Here is a 19,184-nt window from a genome sequence, read left to right on the forward strand (position 1 = left end):
CTGGCTTTGCAGCTAGATATCTTCTCAAAACAATTATAAACACTAAACTTAATCCAAAGACAAATTCTATTGTGTTTATACATTGACTGTTCCTCAAAGATGTCTCGTAAGATCTTCAGGCTGTTCATGCAAGTGGGATCTTCCAGTCCCGCTGACGGTGCACACCCACCACGGGTTTCCTGGCAGCATGGTGTGGACTCTATGGACTCTACAAATCCCACTGACAGTGGCAGGACCAGAATATCCTGTCGCCAGCCAAGGTGGGCTGCCGCCAAGAAACACAGCGCGGGGAGGCCAGAGAATCTCGCCTGTCGTCTATTCGGGGTCCCTAGTTTGTGCTATGGGTCTTTGACAGATTCTCAACCCACAGACGTTTGGGCATGTGGGGCAGAATGTCCCACAAGGTAGTGGGGTTCGGAGGGCAGGATTTCCTTCCTTTTCTTTCCACTTCTGCTACTGCTCTGCCTCACCATCAGGACGTTTGGGCTCAAAGCCTGATGCTGCTTAATGGACAAGTTGTCGCCATTTTGAACAATTGTTAGCAAGCTCCTCTTGGTTATTAATGTCAATGCTGTTGTGTTCCAAGGAGAGCTTCAGAGTGTCTTTTGAAGTGTTTTCTTTGTCCTCTCCTGGAATACTGGCCATTTGAAGGTTGAGAAAAAAGGACCTGGCTTTTTTTGAAGCCACAGGACCAAGGTCAAATGGACAAAATCCTTTTTGCTCACAGGATGATGCCGCTCTTCTTCAGGATGACAATGCCATCTGTCAGTGCAGGAAAGAATATTTCCAACAACTCCTAGTCATAGAGTTTTACAGAAAAAAAAGAGGCCCTTCGGAATTCAACTCCTCGACTGCGAATCCACAGTGGCAGGTGATACTCTCCAGGCTATTCCCCACCCCAAAAACCAAGTCAGGAATGCAATGATTGTAAACATCTTCAAGGAACAAGATAAATTATGCTGTGGAAACTATTAAGATATTTCTATCTTGTCCATAGCAGGGAAAATCCTGAAATGCATTCTCCTGATTTGTCCAAATCCTGAGGAATGACACAGTGTGGTTTTAGACCTTCCAGAGGAAGCTTTGACATATCTGTTGCCTCATAAATCTAAGAACAATGTTGAGAACAACATCAGGAACTCTTCATTGCATTCATCGACCTGGCCAAAACATTTGACTTGTAAGTCTCTGTGTAATGTACTTCAGAGATGTGGATGTCCAAGAAACACCATCTCAATCCTGCAAATATTGGATTGATATGACTGCAGCTATCTTGATTGGGAGATCTCAAACAGTCCCCTTCAAAATCTGGCAAGGTTGTGTGATAGTCCCTGTTATGGGCCAGGGTTTAGAAAACTCCAAAGTATATCATGGAGTTCACCTGACCCACAACTTTTAATAGATTTTGGTTATGGGGAGCACAAGGGCCCACTTTACAGGTGTAATGCAACAAAGATCTAAAGTATTTTAAAAACAAAACAATGTTTCTTCTATGAATTCAGTTAACACTTTATAAACACACAGTAAACATCTTATCAACTACCAACACTGATACTTTCCCAAATACAATATTCTATAGGTAACCCTTAGTAACTTTCCTAACAACATCCATAAGCCAAAAAACTTTTTAACAAAGACAGTAGGTTTGAATTCTCTACAAAAACAGGTATTACTTTGAAATCATCAAATGAGCTGAAGACATTCTTTAGCTTGTAGAAAGGTACCAGTATACATCTGCTTGTTTTTACTGCAGCTCTCCAACTCAAAGCAAAACTAAACAGAGCCTCAAAGCAGCTTTTCAGCTCAAAACTAAAGTAAAAGCAGAGCAGAGCCCAGCTCCACCCACACACTGATATCACTGCAGCTATTTGATAAACACCTATTTCTTAAAGGCACTCTCACATGACATCCCCATACTATTTACAATCTGCTTGACAACTACCTCGTCAAAGATCAACTGCCCTCTGATGTGCGCTAAATACCATCTATGTGAAAAACTCTTTAACCTCAGTTACTGCTGTTCCAAAACCGTAGACGTACACGATCTACAGTTTGTGGATGACTGCAGTATAATTGTCCATTCCGCACCAAATTTGCAATCACTTTCAATTTCTTCAACGTTACATACACAAAACTCAGCCTGTCCTTGAATGTTGAAGAAATAAAACTCAGATCAACCCATACCTGGTCAGCCAAATATTCCACCTTCCATAAATGTTAAAGGAGGGACTCTGGAATATGCTGAGCTTTTCCATTAGCCTGCCACCTTTCTCAAAAGGCCACCATTAATGAGGAGATCCAACATCAGTCAACTGTGCCAGCTCAGTCTTCTACAAACTGTGGTGGCAAATTTTTAACAACAAAGATCTGCACAGGTCAGCAAAAGTCCAAGTGTACAGAACAGTTATTGTTACCACACTCAGGTACTGCAATGAGACCTGGACCATGTATAAGCGACACATAAGGCTGCTGGAGGAATCTCGTCAGCAATGCCTCTGCTGCATCGTTTGGATTCAATGGGAGGATCGTCAAATAAACACCAGTTTCCTCATTGAAACCAGCTGCACAAGCATTCAGGTAAAACCACAAAATCAATTACGATGGACTAGACAGTTTCGGGATGGCTGGAAAAGCTGTTTAATTACCATCTAATGATGGAAATGAAGCGGATATTCTCAGATGTTGTTCATGCATCTCCCTGTGGAGCAATCCAGTCAGTCCCACTCTGCCCCCAATCCCTGTAGCTCTGCAAGCTTATTTCCATCAAGTGCCCATCAGTTTAATTTTTCAAATCATTGATCATCTCCACTTCCACCACCATAATAGGCAGCAAGTTCTAGGTCATTAGATCTCGCTGTGTAAAAAAGTTCTGGCTCTCCTTCAGCTGAAAGTCATTGGGCTTACAAGGATAGGCTGGGGTTGTGTGCCTAGGCAGGTGTTCTTTCGGAGGGCCGGTGCAGACTCGATGGGCCAGATGGCCTCCTTCTGCACTGTAGTATGATTCTAAGTAACTTTTATCACACTCAAAACATTAGTGGCCCAAGGTAGGAGAGATTTATCTTTGTGGTTGGATTAACATAATGATTTCGGCGGCGTGAGAACAGCTGGTGAGTGGTGAGTCAGTTTCAGCGGGAGCATTGCGGAAGGAGGTTGCTGGGAGGTAAGTCAACCTTTAAAAGCACTTGTCTTTGCAGGGGCAGGCCAGTCGATTTCGGCGGCGTGAGAACAGCTGGCCGGTTAGTCAATTTCAGCAGGAGCTGAGAATTTTTCTTTTTTTTTATTTTAAATTAGTTTTTTAGGCGGGAACAGGAAGTCGACCCGCGGACGTCTGGGAAGACCCTCCCCAATAAATTCTGGTGGAGAGGAAACCCGAGACACTACACGTGTAGTGTCTCCCACCCGCCCTCCTCCTCTAACCTAATAATAAAACCCATTGGTCTGAGGTAAGTACCATATTTTATTATATTATTATTATTTTTTAGCCAGATCTTGGTAGAAAGTTAGAGGAATGGCAGGGAAGGGAGTGCAATGTTCCTCCTGCAGGATGTTTGAGGTGAGGGATGCAGTTAGTGTCCCTGCTGATTTTACCTGCAGGAAGTGCTGCCATCTCCAGCTCCTCCAAGACCGAGTTAGGGAACTGGAGCAGGAGTTGGAAGAACTTCGGATCATTCGGGAGGCAGAAGGGGTCATAGATAGCAGCTTCAGGGAATTAGTTACACCAAAGATTGGAGATAGGTGGGTAACTGTAAGAGGGACTGGGAAAAAACAGTCAGTGCAGGGATTCCCTGCGGTCGTACCCCTGAGAAACAAGTATACCGCTTTGGATACTTGTGGGGGGGGGGACTTACCAGGGGTAAGCCATGGGGTACGGGCCTCTGGCACGGAGTCTGTCCCTGTTGCTCAGAAGGGAAGGGGGGAGAGGAGCAGAGCATTAGTAATTGGGGACTCTATAGTCAGGGGCACAGATAGGAGATTTTGTGGGAGTGTGAGAGACTCACGTTTGGTATGTTGCCTCCCAGGTGCAAGGGTACGTGATGTCTCGGATCGTGTTTTCCGGGTCCTTAGGGGGGAGGGGGAGCAGCCCCAAGTCGTGGTCCACATTGGCACCAACGACATAGGTAGGAAAGGGGACAAGGATGTCAGGCAGGCTTTCAGGGAGCTAGGATGGAAGCTCAGAACTAGAACAAACAGAGTTGTTATCTCTGGGTTGTTGCCCGTGCCACGTGATAGTGAGATGAGGAATAAGGAGAGAGAGCATTTAAACACGTGGCTACAGGGATGGTGCAGGCGGGAGGGATTCAGATTTTTGGATAACTGGGGCTCTTTCTGGGGAAGGTGGGACCTCTACAGACAGGATGGTCTACATCTGAACCTGAGGGGCACAAATATCCTGGGGGGGAGATTTGTTAGTGCTCTTTGGGGGGGTTTAAACTAATGCAGCAGGGGCATGGGAACCTGGATTGTAGTTTTCGGGTAAGGGAGAATGAGAGTATAGAGGTCAGGAGCACAGATTTGACATCGCAGGAGGGGGCCAGTGTTCAGGTAGATGGTTTGAAGTGTGTCTACTTCAATGCCAGGAGTATACGAAACAAGGTAGGGGAACTGGCAGCGTGGGTTGGTACCTGGGACTTCGATATTGTGGCCATTTCGGAGACATGGATAGAGCAGGGACAGGAATGGATGTTGCAGGTTCCGGGGTTTAGGTGTTTTAGTAAGCTCAGAGAAGGAGGCAAAAGAGGGGGAGGTGTGGCGCTGCTAGTCAAGAGCAGTATTACGGTGGCGGAGAGGATGCTAGATGGGGACTCTTCTGCCGAGGTAGTATGGGCTGAAGTTAGAAACAGGAAAGGAGAGGTCACCCTGTTGGGAGTTTTTTATAGGCCTCCTAATAGTTCTAGGGATGTAGAGGAAAGGATGGCGAAGATGATTCTGGATATGAGCGAAAGTAACAGGGTAGTTATTATGGGAGATTTTAACTTTCCAAATATTGACTGGAAAAGATATAGTTCGAGTACAATAGATGGGTCGTTTTTTGTACAGTGTGTGCAGGAGGGTTTCCTGACACAGTTTGTTGGCAGGCCAACAAGAGGCGAGGCCACATTGGATTTGGTTTTGGGTAATGAACCAGGCCAGGTGTTGGATTTGGAGGTAGGTGAGCACTTTGGGGACAGTGACCACAATTCGGTGACGTTTACGTTAATGATGGAAAGGGATAAGTATACACCGCAGGGCAAGAGTTATAGCTGGGGGAAGGGCAATTATGATGCCATTAGACGTGACTTGGGGGGGATAAGGTGGAGAAGTAGGCTGCAAGTGTTGGGCACACTGGATAAGTGGGGCTTGTTCAAGGATCAGCTACTGCGTGTTCTTGATAAGTATGTACCGGTCAGACAGGGAGGAAGGCGTCGAGCGAGGGAACCGTGGTTTACCAAAGAAGTGGAATCTCTTGTTAAGAGGAAGAAGGAGGCCTATGTGAAGATGAAGTGTGAAGTTTCGGTTGGGGCGATGGATAGTTACAAGGTAGCGAGGAAGGATCTAAAGAGAGAGCTAAGACGAGCAAGGAGGGGACATGAGAAGTATTTGGCAGGAAGGATCAAGGAAAACCCAAAAGCTTTCTATAGGTATGTCAGGAATAAGCGAATGACTAGGGAAAGAGTAGGACCAGTCAAGGACAGGGATGGGAAATTGTGTGTGGAGTCTGAAGAGATAGGCGAGATACTAAATGAATATTTTTCGTCAGTATTCACTCAGGAAAAAGATAATGTTGTGGAGGAGAATGCTGAGCCCCAGGCTAATAGAATAGATGGCATTGAGGTACGTAGGGAAGAGGTGTTGGCAATTCTGGACAGGCTGAAAATAGATAAGTCCCCGGGACCTGATGGGATTTATCCTAGGATTCTATGGGAGGCCAGGGAAGAGATTGCTGGACCTTTGGCTTTGATTTTTATGTCATCATTGGCTACAGGAATAGTGCCAGAGGACTGGAGGACAGCAAATGTGGTCCCTTTGTTCAAAAAGGGGAGCAGAGACAACCCCGGCAACTATAGGCCGGTGAGCCTCACGTCTGTAGTGGGTAAAGTCTTGGAGGGGATTATAAGAGACAAGATTTATAATCATCTAGATAGGAATAATATGATCAGGGATAGTCAGCATGGCTTTGTGAAGGGTAGGTCATGCCTCACAAACCTTATTGAGTTCTTTGAGAAGGTGACTGAACAGGTAGACGAGGGTAGAGCAGTTGATGTGGTGTATATGGATTTCAGCAAAGCGTTTGATAAGGTTCCCCACGGTAGGCTATTGCAAAAAATACGGAGGCTGGGGATTGAGGGTGATTTAGAGATGTGGATCAGAAATTGGCTAGCTGAAAGAAGACAGAGGGTGGTGGTTGATGGGAAATGTTCAGAATGGAGTACAGTCACAAGTGGAGTACCACAAGGATCTGTTCTGGGGCCGTTGCTGTTTGTCATTTTTATCAATGACCTAGAGGAAGGCGCAGAAGGGTGGGTGAGTAAATTTGCAGACGATACTAAAGTCGGTGGTGTTGTCGATGGTGTGGAAGGATGTAGCAGATTACAGAGGGATATAGATAAGCTGCAGAGCTGGGCCGAGAGGTGGCAAATGGAGTTTAATGTAGAGAAGTGTGAGGTGATTCACTTTGGAAGGAATAACAGGAATGCGGAATATTTGGCTAATGGTAAAGTTCTTGAAAGTGTGGATGAGCAGAGGGATCTAGGTGTCCATGTACATAGATCCCTGAAAGTTGCCACCCAGGTTGATAGGGTTGTGAAGAAGGCCTATGGAGTGTTGGCCTTTATTGGTAGAGGGATTGAGTTCCGGAGTCGGGAGGTCATGTTGCAGCTGTACAGAACTCTGGTACGGCCGCATTTGGAGTATTGCGTACAGTTCTGGTCACCGCATTATAGGAAGGACGTGGAGGCTTTGGAGCGGGTGCAGAGGAGATTTACCAGGATGTTGCCTGGTATGGAGGGAAAATCTTATGAGGAAAGGCTGATGGACTTGAGGTTGTTTTCGTTGGAGAGAAGAAGGTTAAGAGGAGACTTAATAGAGGCATACAAAATGATCAGTGGGTTGGATAGGGTGGACAGTGAGAGCCTTCTCCCGCGGATGGATATGGCTGGCACGAGGGGACATAACTTTAAACTGAGGGGTAATAGATATAGGACAGAGGTCAGAGGTAGGTTCTTTACGCAAAGAGTAGTGAGGCCGTGGAATGCCCTACCTGCTACAGTGGTGAACTCGCCAACATTGAGGGCATTTAAAAGTTTATTGGATAAACATATGGATGATAATGGCATAGTGTAGGTTGGATGGCTTTTGTTTCGGTGCAACATCGTGGGCCGAAGGGCCTGTACTGCGCTGTATTGTTCTATGTTCTATGTTCTAAAAGTTACTGAACTGAAAGTTAAAGCAATTCTGGGAATGTATAATCAATAATCACCAATGGATACTCTTTAAAGGAGTTATGTTGGAATGGAAGGAATAGTAAATGCAGTGTCCTGGAACAGTTACTATTTCTAATTCATACAAATGTTGTCGAGTTGGAAACTCATTCCAAAGTGCAGCTTGCAGCTGAAACCAAGTTAGGAGAAACATCAGAACTGGAGGAGGCAGAATGAGTTGGGGTAAAATACCCAAACTGACAGAACAATGGCAGATGATGAAATTTAATGAGAAAAGTGTAACTAATGTGCTATAAACAGGAAAGAAAAATAAACAATGACTTCATGAATGTTGGGCAAACAGCTAAATATTAAGTTGAAACAGTCCTATGAGTCCGAGTAGATTCTATGCCAAATATGTCCAGCCAACAGAGAACAGCAATTAACAAAGCCAGTAAGATGTTGAGCCACAGCCAAAATAGGAGAGTACAGGTCAGAACAGGTAATGATCAAACATTATAACTTGTAGTTGAGTCGACCGCAGCTTGAGTACATCTAACTTGGATTAACGTGAAATACCAGAGACATTCAAATGCTGGAGACAAGCTGCAAGCCTGATCCATCCCTATTGCTTGAACTGTGAAGAAAAGCTGGGTTTTCAGCCAAGAAAGGAGGTGACGGTGAGATGATCCAACAGAGATTTATAAGATTGTTAAGAGCTTTAGAAAAAGCCACTCTGAATGTTACTTTATATTGAATTGTGGAGGCAGAAAGATCAGACACATATTCAAACTAACAATAGGTAACTTTAGGACAAATGGCAGGAGATTTTTGCTCACACAAGGGTGTTCAATTTGTGGTGAAATGCTCTGGAATAATTTCAGAAACACCTGGATACCACTGGAAGTGGAGCTGGTGTAGGATGTCACTGGCTGGATAAACACTCGTGGGCTGAGTGACCATCCACATTGAAAATTATTTTGGTGAATGTTGTTTGCAAATTTTGTGACCTCTACCACCATTGACTATCTAGCCTTTTGACTGACCACTGGAAATTACATGATTGTTTCCAGAATCAATTAAGTATTACCATAGCTCAATCTCTTTATTCTCCGATGAGCATTGCAATTTGCTTTTTTGCCTAAATTTACTCCACTAACCTGGCCACGGTTATGCCTAATGTCCCTGCCATTGCCAAGGGCTAAATTCCAAGTAACAGTTGTCAGTAGTGGTTCTTACTTCAAAGAATTCCATACATCAACTTTTTGTGATTTTCTACTTTCAGCTTCTGAGCTGCAGTAACTCCCTTTTGGTGATATTTTATTCTGTCTCTGCAGTTGAACTTCTTTCTTTCCTGCTCCCCAAATGCTGCTATTTCTTTGAACAATAATACACTCTCCCACACTGTTTTACAGATTTTCTCCCCTCTTCTCCCACCTTACCCAAAGTTCATCTTACTCCAGGAGAGGGTGTACATTCCCCTTGTTCTAAAACTATGATAGTTCCCACAATTGTCACTGTACACTACAGTCATCACCAAGGTAACTGCAGGCGTCACCAGGAAATCTGCAACCCAGGCTAAACGGCTCAATCACCATTTTAAGTGTAAACTTCTGTTTCAACAGATTCCCAAAGAACAGCAAGGAAATAACTATCTTAAATATCAAAACAGAATATGGCGACCAAAATAAAGGAGGAATGAAGTGGAAAACCAAAAACAGGTTAAAGGAAAAGAAATACATAAAAGTATAGTATGTAAAAAACAGCAAACTGATGTAAGTGAGAGAAGTAATTTTACAGCAAACAACATATCTATAGTTATAATTTCATTTTTCTTTTCAATTTCGCTGTGTGGTCGATCTATGAGAATGGCTTTAGTGGGCTGTTTAACTGCATTCCAAAGTCATGTCTTTTTATAATACCTTTTTGTCTGATTTAAGCATAAACCATGTGTGTAGAACAAACATGTCCATCAGCTTTCGCTCCGGTATCCTGATTACATGAACTTGGATTTGTAGTGTCAATGAACTTTGCTTGTGATGCTGCTTCAGTAGTAACACAGCACCTTTTTTTCATGTACTGACAAAGTCCGGGCCAGAAATTTGAGCTAATCCATTAGATTTAGTGTGATCAAGTTGAGGCAAGACGCAGCTATGCTAAATTCAGGGATTGATAGGTTCAGATTCCTTTTGAAAATGACTGAATTCCTGCTTTAAAGGAGTGGGAGAACTGGATAGTTGAGAAGTCAGGGAATTAAAAAAATTGCTTTTGACAGCTATATGTAATTCAATCGCACATCATCTGTATCTGTAAATCTGATTGTCCTTCAAAACCAAAAGAGAAAGGCACTTGTGCTCGATTGAGGCTACTTGCTAATTTCATAATGGTGATCTCATAAACTGACTCTGGATAACAGGGGCGAATTATTTTCTTGCAGTAAGAAGCTGGGAAGCAAAATGGATCAATGGTCTGTCAGTAACATTAGACAAATTGCCTTGACTTTTGATTCCAATCCTTCAATTGGCCTATTTACATGCAGATCCCATAAAATAACCGTCAATTTATTAGATGCTTAATTTTTGTGAATTAGCGCACGAACCATGTGATAGGATAGGGTTATTCCTTTATCACTGTAATGGATAGGTCACAAGAGCAGAGTTTTATCAGCATTAAAGATTTCAGGTGTCGGGGCAATTACTTCTGCATGCAACCTCTGGTGCAATCCTATGGGACACAGCGAATTATCAAGTTGTCTATGGGTTTGCCGTCTAATTAAGGATACCACACAGGTTCCTGAGATGGGAGGCTCAATAGGAGTGCTGATAGCACAGGATGGAGGCCGCCCCACCAGGAGAATGCCTCAAAATGGAGGTGCTATCAGAAGTCAGCTAAAAAAATGTAAATAAGGAAGGCCGAAAGCTCTTAGAGTCACTGACATGGTGGAGAAACCCCAAAGGGCATACAGCTGAGGGGGGCCTCCAATGCCCTGAGGCCTTCCACAAGTGCCGTTCCGTCTGGTCCCCGTTTGTGGACATCAGTACTGAAAGGCACTCGCCTGAGGTCCCCGAGGCGAAGGGGATAGATTCCAATGCCTCGTGTGACTCGGGAAACTACATATTAAAGTGAGACTAGCTGTCTCACTCCAATAGGCAAATTGCTCAAAAGTGATCCCACCCACAATGGGCGGGATTTACATCGCAGTGTCTCACGAGGTCGCATTAGATCTTGTGCGACATTGCAAGCCGCATGGATCCCGGGAGCGGGATCTCCTGGCTTTTATCAACCATACAGCTTTTCGGGTGCAGAGTGGCCATTGGATCGCGCCATTAGTGTTATCTAGGTATGCTGCTCTTTGTTACAATTTGAGCGTTCACTACAAACATTTTCCTTGTACCAAGAGCAAGTGGCCAATCTTATAAACAAGCCTTTGCTCCCCAGAAACTGAAGCATGATTTTAAGTGTATGATTAAACAGCGTGCCTGAAGTAAACAGTGAACCCATTACTGTGTTATTAAGTTCTCTGGAAGTTGAGTCTGTTGTCTGGTATTCCCACAAACTCTCCGACTGTTGGACAAATAACATCTAACTGATAATATATCTCTGGCTGCAAATTATGCATCAATCAAAGAGAAACAAAGTCAAAGAAAGCAAATTTCATTGGATCATTCAATTTCTCAACAGTACTTTTAAGCAATTTCAAAAAATGTCTCAATAACTTGGTAATTTTTCTCATACTGGGCATGGACTTTGAGGAAAAGCTTGTATTTGAACTTGACTACTCACAGAGTCCTCACTTTGCCTCAATACTATTGCAATCAGAAAAGACCCAAACAGAATTGTAGTGACCTCTGCATATCAATATACATGATCAATATATGTAATGCTAGTACAGACAATTGAACACTAGAGGTCTCACTATCAGAACCTATATTAATAGTTTTCCCGCTCTTTCTGATGACAGTGTGTATCAGGAGTGCAGAGAGAACAGTCATAGTAAAGCTAGAGAGAGAAGATATTTGTTATCAAAGCATTGTATTGCATAATTTAATTAGTTATCTCTACTTTATTTACGTTATTTACTGGTTGAGTATTAAGTTAAAGAACTCACAATATTTATTTATATTACTCAATAAATTAGTTTATGTTTAAAAGAAGACTATTACTCATTTCAACAAACTCGGCCGGTTCAAGAGAGTAATATATATATTATGTAAGGTAATATAACATGGTACCAGGGTAATTTAGGCTTTTAAGAAAGACTAGTAAAGAAATTGGAACAAAAAAGAAGAAAAATTGGAATCAACTATTCGATTACGGATGTCATCGCGGAATCAGAATCTTCAACGAAAACAGAATATCGATGAACCAAGTTCAAGCTCCGAGACATCTAAAGACCACTGGTAATCTGAATTTAAATTGGAAGTTGTTTAAACAACAATTTCAACTTTATCTGGAAGCTAGTGATTTAAACGCTGCATCTGAAGCAAGATGGATTGCTTTGCTTCTGTCCCTAGGAGAACCGCAAGCGATTGAAATATATAATTCGTTTAATTTTGCTGCTGCTCAAGATAAGTCGAAATTTGATCAAATTATAGCCAAATTCGATGACCATTGCAAGATGCAAACTAATGAAATTTTAGAAAGATTAAGTTTCATAAGCATGTTCAAAAAGTTGGTGAACCGGTGAATAACTTAATTACAGATCTCAAACTCTTAGCTAAAACATGTAACTGTGCGGATCTTCATGATTCTCTTCTGCAAGATCAAATTCTTTATGGAATCACTGATGATACTGTGCGAGAGGCTTTAATTTGGCAAAACCATTTAACATTGAAAACCGCGATAGAGAAGTGCATCTCCAGCGAACAGACCAAAAGTCAGTATTTAGAATTTTATCCCAAGTAAAAAGGTGCGAAAGCACTCCATGAGGCAGAAAAAAATAAATATGGTGCCGCAGGCAGCGCAGAAGACTGTAAGAAACAGCAGCTACCTAGCGCACGCATTCTCAACCTCGGGACATGCGCACTACGCACAGAGATGTGAGACGTCGAAAAAGAAGCCTGCTCATGCACGTACGTTAAACATACATCACGACGAATACGTGATGATGAGTCATAGGTATGGTCATGCCCACTTAAAGTCACAATGCCCTGCTTTTGGAAAACTCTGTCTGAGATGTTCCAAGCTTAACCATTATGCTTCTCACTGTCAATCATCTGCAGGTTATCCTCCTCCTGCACATAAAAGAAACTACAATGTGAGAGCTGTTGACAAGGATGAGCAAATCAACACACAAGATTTCACACAAGATGATGATATTTTCTCGTTAGAAAATACTTTCTTTGTTGGAGTGGTTGAGGCATCTACTCAGACTGATCTGCAAACAAGCAAAACAAATCTCCATGCACCACAAAGAGCTCTACATGAAAATAAAAAGGAACTTCAAGCAACAAAAGATCAAAGAGTAAACGTTGTCAGCAACAAATGGATGACTGCTGTCCGTATTAATGATGTTCCAATCTCACTCAAATTAGACACAGGTGCTTCAGTGAATCTTCTGAATTCCAAAGATTTGTCTATGATTAAAAGACACCATGACATAATTCCTCCAGAGTGTTCTTCAAAAGTTATAATGGCAATCCAATTTTCTCACATGGATCATGTTATTTGAGTGCTACCAATCGGGACATTCACAAACAAATCAGATTCGAGATAGTGGATGGCAATCGTTCTTCACTATTGGGTGCTCAAGTTTGTAAGGATTTGCAACTAATTCAAAAAACTTTCCTCAATACGTGTGAATCAGCTACACTTACAGACAACTTTTACAGGAATACCCTGATGTATTTCAAGGCATGGGTACATTACCATATAAGTAAAAGATACTTCTGAAGAAGGATGCCCAGCCGGTAATACATCCATCCAGACGTGTACCTGCCCTTCTTAACGACAGATTGAAGGCTGAACTAGCACGATTACAAGCCCAAGGAATAATCTCAAAGGTACTGCAACCGACTGATTGGGTTAGCTCCCTCGTCTGTGTCAAAAAACCAACGTGTGACATAAGAATCTGTATGGATCCAAAAGGTCTCAATCATAATATTAAAAGAGAACACTACTCAATACCAAAGCATGAGGAAATCACATGTGAAATGGCCAATGTCAGAACTTTTACCAAACTTGATGCTTCGCAAGGTTTTTGGCAGATGCAATTAGATGAATCCAGCAACCTCCTTTGTACCTTCAACATACCTTTCGGGAGGTATTGTTTTAACAGAATGCCATTTGGAATCATATCTGCTTCGGAAATTTTTCATTGTGCAATGGAACAAATGACGGTAAATCTAGAAGACGTTCGTGTTTATGTAGATGACATAATCATCTGGTCCACGACGCCAGAAGAATATATAAATCCTCTTAGAGAAGTGTTTAAGGGAATACGCAACTACGGTTTAAAGCTAAACCAAGATAAATGTATGTTTGCTGCCTCTTCTTTGAAATTCTTAGGTGACAACATTACAGCCCATGGTGTCAAGCCAGACGAAGACAAAGTACAAGCCATCAAATCAATGCAAGACAAGAAAGCAGTCTTACGCTTTCTAGGATTTGTTAACTTTCTCGGGAAATTCATCGAGAATCTTTCCAGTAGAACAACTGCATTACATCAGCTGATCAGGAAGAATACTGAATTCAACTGGACTCAGAGTCATACTAAAGAATGGACAGATCTGAAACAACTTGATCAAAGCTCCCAGTTTATCCTTCTTTGACCCGACCAGGCCCACCAAAATTTCAACTGATGCTTGTCAAAATGGCATAGGTGCTGTTCTACTACAACAAGACCATTTAAATGAATGGGTTCCAGTAGCCTACGCGTCAAGATCCATGACTGCGACTGAGTGTAGGTACGTCCATATTGAAAAAGAGTGTTTAGGACTTGTGACTGGAATTTACAAGTTCCACGAGTATGTTTATGGTTTACCAAGGTTTAGAGTAGAGACTGACCATGTTGTCCACAGCATTGAAAAGAATTTAAATGAGATGACGCCAAGACTACAAAGACTAATGATGAAATTGCGCAGATATGATTTTCATTTTTATATATACTCCAGGCAAAGATTTACTAATAGCTGACACTCTGTCCAGATCCATCAACAATGATATTCTTCAAGAGGAATCAATCAATGACATTGATTCTCACCTGCAACTTTTCTGAGAGTTACTTCCAGCCTCTGATTCAAAGCTTCAACAAATCCGAGCAGAAACACAGAAAGATGCTGCTTTGACCAAAGCTATACAACATCTACAAAATAGATGGCCTAAAGGTCATTGTCCACAATACCAGAGCATACAGTCTGAACTGACTATCTTGGATGGTATTTTGCTGAGACAGGATCGAATCGTCATACCAGACAACATGAGGTCAGAAATACTTTCTCGACTTCATGAAGGTCATCTCGGCATAGAGAAATGTAAACGCCGAGCCAGACAATCAATCTATTGGCCAGGTATAAACAAAGATATATCTGACATGATATCATCATGTTCAACATGTCAAACACATCAGAATCAACAATGCAAAGAACCAATACAACAACATGATATTGTTATATCACCATGGATGAAAGTGGGTATTGATCCATTTCATTCATTGGGTAAAGATTATATCTTAGTTGTTGACTACTTTTCCAATTTTCATGAATGTTTTTCAAGTTATGAATGGAAAGAATTTTCAACAATTTACAATTTTGAACATATCACTTCTAGTCCTCATTTCCCTCAGTCCAATGGGAAGGTTGAGAAAGGCATCCATATAATGAAAGTTACTGAGCAAGTCAAAAGATTCACAATCTGATTTCTATCTAGCACTACTTCATTACAGAGCTTCACCTTTATTGTCAGGATTATCTCCAGCTCAAATGTTATATTACAGAAGTATAAGAACAACTCCCTCAGTTACACATTCCTGATTCTAATCAACATCTTACTGTGAAGAAACTTTAGCAAGAAAGACTGAAACAAAAACAATATTTCGATTTACATGCAAAAGATTTGTCAATTCTAACAGAAAATGATACTGTTCGATGCAGACTTCCTGAAGGAGGTTGGTCTGACATTGCTCATGTCCTTAGGCAATTCTCTCCAAGATCTTATCTGATTTAAACTTCAGATGGCAACATCTATCAAATAAATCGTCATGATCTACTTCAAGTCAAAGATCAAACGCCGATTTTTCCTCATCTTGACTGACATCACACAGTTTCAAAACAAGTTCATAGTCAACTAAATTCCAATCTGACAAATAACAAGAATATTAAAACTTCTTCATCACCTGTGAAATTTAGAAGACCGACAAGGACAAGAAGTAGACCAAATCGATTGAATTTGTGAACTTTTACATAATTCTAGTAATTGCTGTACTATGTAACCACTGCATCTCATATGTAAAATTTTCTTTTGATATTTGCAAGAAAATGTTTTTAAAAAAGGGGGGATATAGTGATCTCTGTATATCAATATACATGATCAATATATGTAATGCTAGTACAGGCAATTGAACACTAGAGGTCTCACCATCAGAACCTTTATTAATGGTTTTCCCGCTCTTTCTGACGACAGTGTGTATCAGGAGTGCAGAGAGAACAGTCATAGTAAAGCTAGAAAGCGAGGAAGTTATTTGTTATCAAAGCATTGTATTGTTTAATTTAGTTAGTTATCTCTACAATTGTTTATTTATTCACTAGTTGAGTATTAAGTAAAAGAACTCACAATATTATTTATATTACGCAATAAAATAGTTTATTTTTCAACAACTCGGCTGGTTCAAGAGAGTAATATATATATTACGTAAGGTAATATAACATGAATTTAGGCTGACATTTATGAAACAAGATTTTGCTTTGATGGAAACGTTGTCGTCCTCACAATTTTCAGTACATAATCCGAATAAGATTCACAAACTAGATACCTCAGTTGTAATTGTCACCTTGTTTGATGGGTTCATTCAAAGTGCAATTCATACTAGGGCAACTATGCAAATAAATGAAATGGGAAGAAGATTCAAAGGGGGTATCTTTAATGGAATGTGTCCTGTTTTCTGATATTCACTACAGCAAGTTAATTCACTATGGCTGGGCATAAACCCAGGAATATCTTCCTTTACAAATATAGCTTTAGGGTTTTTGCTTTCTATTTCGCTAACTTCTCATGCCAAAAACCTTCAAAATATATCATTATGTGCTGGTTCCAAAATTAGATACCCAGCCTAACCACTTTCTTTCAAAGTTAATTGCTGCTTTGTTGCTGTTTATAAACTTGGAAAGGTATTACCGTTTGCATTCCTACATGTGCAAGAAGCCAAGTGAGGAAAGCCCGTATGAGGATGCCTTGCCCATATAACCACAATAAAAACGGAAATCCATTGATTTTCAACCTTTTTGGAAAAATTCAAACCTATGCCATTCTTGTCATGGTCAAGTTTTAGCCTGGACTACATTGTCATATCCAGGTATTTGGCAAGATATTTCCCACAAAGGTGATGCCACTTTAAAACAAGTATTTCTGCATCACCGTGGAAGAACATTTGGCAGATTTTAGTTAACACATATCAAATTGAATTAAATACTGGATTACATTTGCCATGCAGTCTAGCAGCTCACAGATATGTAATGTGTCACGATAATAGGAATTTATCTGATTTCTGAGCAGAGGTGAAGAACTATAAGTCCTGACATGCCCAGAATGTTCCTGCACATGAGCGAAATAAAAGCAACCCGGGCGTGCATGGGCCAACATTGTGAGATCTCTGGGCCGGGGCAAATGCCCTGGGTGCTTGTGCGGGGAAAAAACAGTGTGAAAACCTGATCACAGCATCCAAGAGTGGGGTGCTATAACCAGTGGGGTCATAGGAGAGGGGGCAGAGGGAGGGGACAAAGAGAGGTTTCAGAGAGGTAGAGGGAACCCAATGAGAGGGGGCAGGAGAGATCCAAGAGAAGAGAAAGAGAGGACCAGGGAAGAAGCCACTGGATGGAAACTACTGGTAGGAACCACTGGAGAGAGATATATGTATGAGTGACCAAAAGAGATCCTATGGATTTATCAGCAATCCATTCAAATGTCAGTGTCCACTGTGAGTTACACAGTCTCGTTAAAACTCTCGGTGAAATTCTGTATTTGGGATGCTATCGGCTGGATTCTCCATCGGCAAGATCCTCCGCTTCGTCGGCAGCGCACTCACGCCTGCGGACTACGTCCAGCGTCGCCACATTCGGCTGGGATCCGTGGCGCTAGCCGGGGTGGCTTTCACGAGTGCTGGGGGGACTGGTGGGGGTTGGCAAGGGGATGAGCTGTGGGGCCGCGCCCGGCCGGCACTATGTTGTACAACGTGACCACTGCAGGTCGTCAACCGTGCGCATAAGCGGCCCGGGACCTGGCCATTCTCCAGGCCGTTTTCGGTGTGGGAGGCGGGGGTTTCGGTTGGTGCCGGTGCTAGCCCCTCACCGGTACAGGAATCAGTGAGGGGTTCGCGCCAATTTTTTCCACGTAAACCTCCCACGGATTCTCCGTTCAAGCCAGCACTCAGCTGCAGAAACGGAGAATCCAGCCCATAGTCTCCCAAAGAGAATCCTACCCATTGTAAATTGTTTATTTTCATGAATTTGTACGGTTATGTTTATGATGTTTTTTCATACACCGTAGAACCGTGTGGTTGTTCTCTTAGTTAGTATCTTAGATCTCAAACTTTATCTACTTTAAACAAAATGTTACTGGTCCTTAATCAAATTGTACTAAGTCTAGTCCAGGATTAATACAAATGTCTAGGTGAGCAATAAAGAAGGACATTGCTTACGGTCAACCAGTCCCAAATACGATTCCGCCTGGACACTGGTACCTCCGCCAATCTCATTGCGCGGTTTGACCTCCAAAGCCTTTGTGTCAAACCAGCCATCCTGCCACCAGCCTGCCAGCTATTAGATTTTAATGGCAATGCCATTACTGCCAGCGGCTCCTGCCAACTTGGAGTGATGCACATGTCATGCAAAGCCATCCTTCCCTTTGAAATCGTGGGCTCCTCGAAAGCCTCCCTGCTTGGCGCGCAGGCATGCAAGCTGTTGAACCTAGTTCAGAGAGTTCATTCTCTGTCTCCTGCTGACGCGTCTGCCTTTCAGGACACTGACTCCAGGGCGCAGCTCGACACCATTATCAACCAGTACCACAAAGTCTTCGAGGGCATGGGCACGCTCCCGTACACCTACAAGATTTTATTAAAACCGAATGTCGTGCACCTCGCAGGGTCCCAACACCCCTTAAGGACCGCCTCAAGCAGCAGCTGCAGGACCTCCAGAACCAAAGAGTGATTTCCAAAGTCACGGAACCGACCGACTGGGTCAGTTCCATGGTATGTGTAAAAAAGCCTTCCGGCGAATTGAGAATTTGCATTGATCCCAAGGATCTAAATCGCAATATTATGAGGGAGCATTATCCAATTCCCAAGCGCGAAGAGCTCACATGTGAGATATCTCGCGCCAAGCTCTTCACCAAACTCGATGCCTCAAAAGGATTCTGGCAAATCCAGCTCGATAAATCCGGCAGGAAACTTTGCACATTTAACACCCACTTTGGAAGATATTGTTACAACAGGATGCCGTTTGGGATCATCTCGACATCAGAAGTGTTCCATAGGATTATGGAACAAATGATGGAAGGTATTGAAGGAGTTTGCGTCTATGTCGATGACATAATTAATTGGTCCACCACCCCGCAGGAGCATGTTAGTCGCCTCCAGCG

The 19,184-nt window shown here is 42.3% G+C and overlaps 1 protein-coding gene and 1 long non-coding RNA gene across 14 annotated transcripts in view; one reads left to right on the top strand and one right to left on the bottom strand.

Annotated features, from left to right (window-relative positions):
• The window catches only part of dnmt3ab (DNA (cytosine-5-)-methyltransferase 3 alpha b), an 846,991-nt gene that overhangs the window by 438,489 nt on the left and 389,318 nt on the right, over positions 1-19,184 (bottom strand). The gene's annotated exons all lie outside the window — the stretch shown is intronic.
• Positions 9,059-19,184, top strand: part of LOC140410627 (uncharacterized) — a 95,609-nt gene continuing 85,483 nt past the window's right edge. Inside the window, exon 1 of the long non-coding RNA XR_011940698.1 lies at positions 9,059-9,172. This is a non-coding gene — a long non-coding RNA (uncharacterized lncRNA). The remainder of the gene's footprint in view (positions 9,173-19,184) is intronic.

This window comes from Scyliorhinus torazame, chromosome 4, assembly GCF_047496885.1.
Source record: "Scyliorhinus torazame isolate Kashiwa2021f chromosome 4, sScyTor2.1, whole genome shotgun sequence".
In the NCBI taxonomy this organism is placed as follows: domain Eukaryota; kingdom Metazoa; phylum Chordata; class Chondrichthyes; order Carcharhiniformes; family Scyliorhinidae; genus Scyliorhinus; species Scyliorhinus torazame.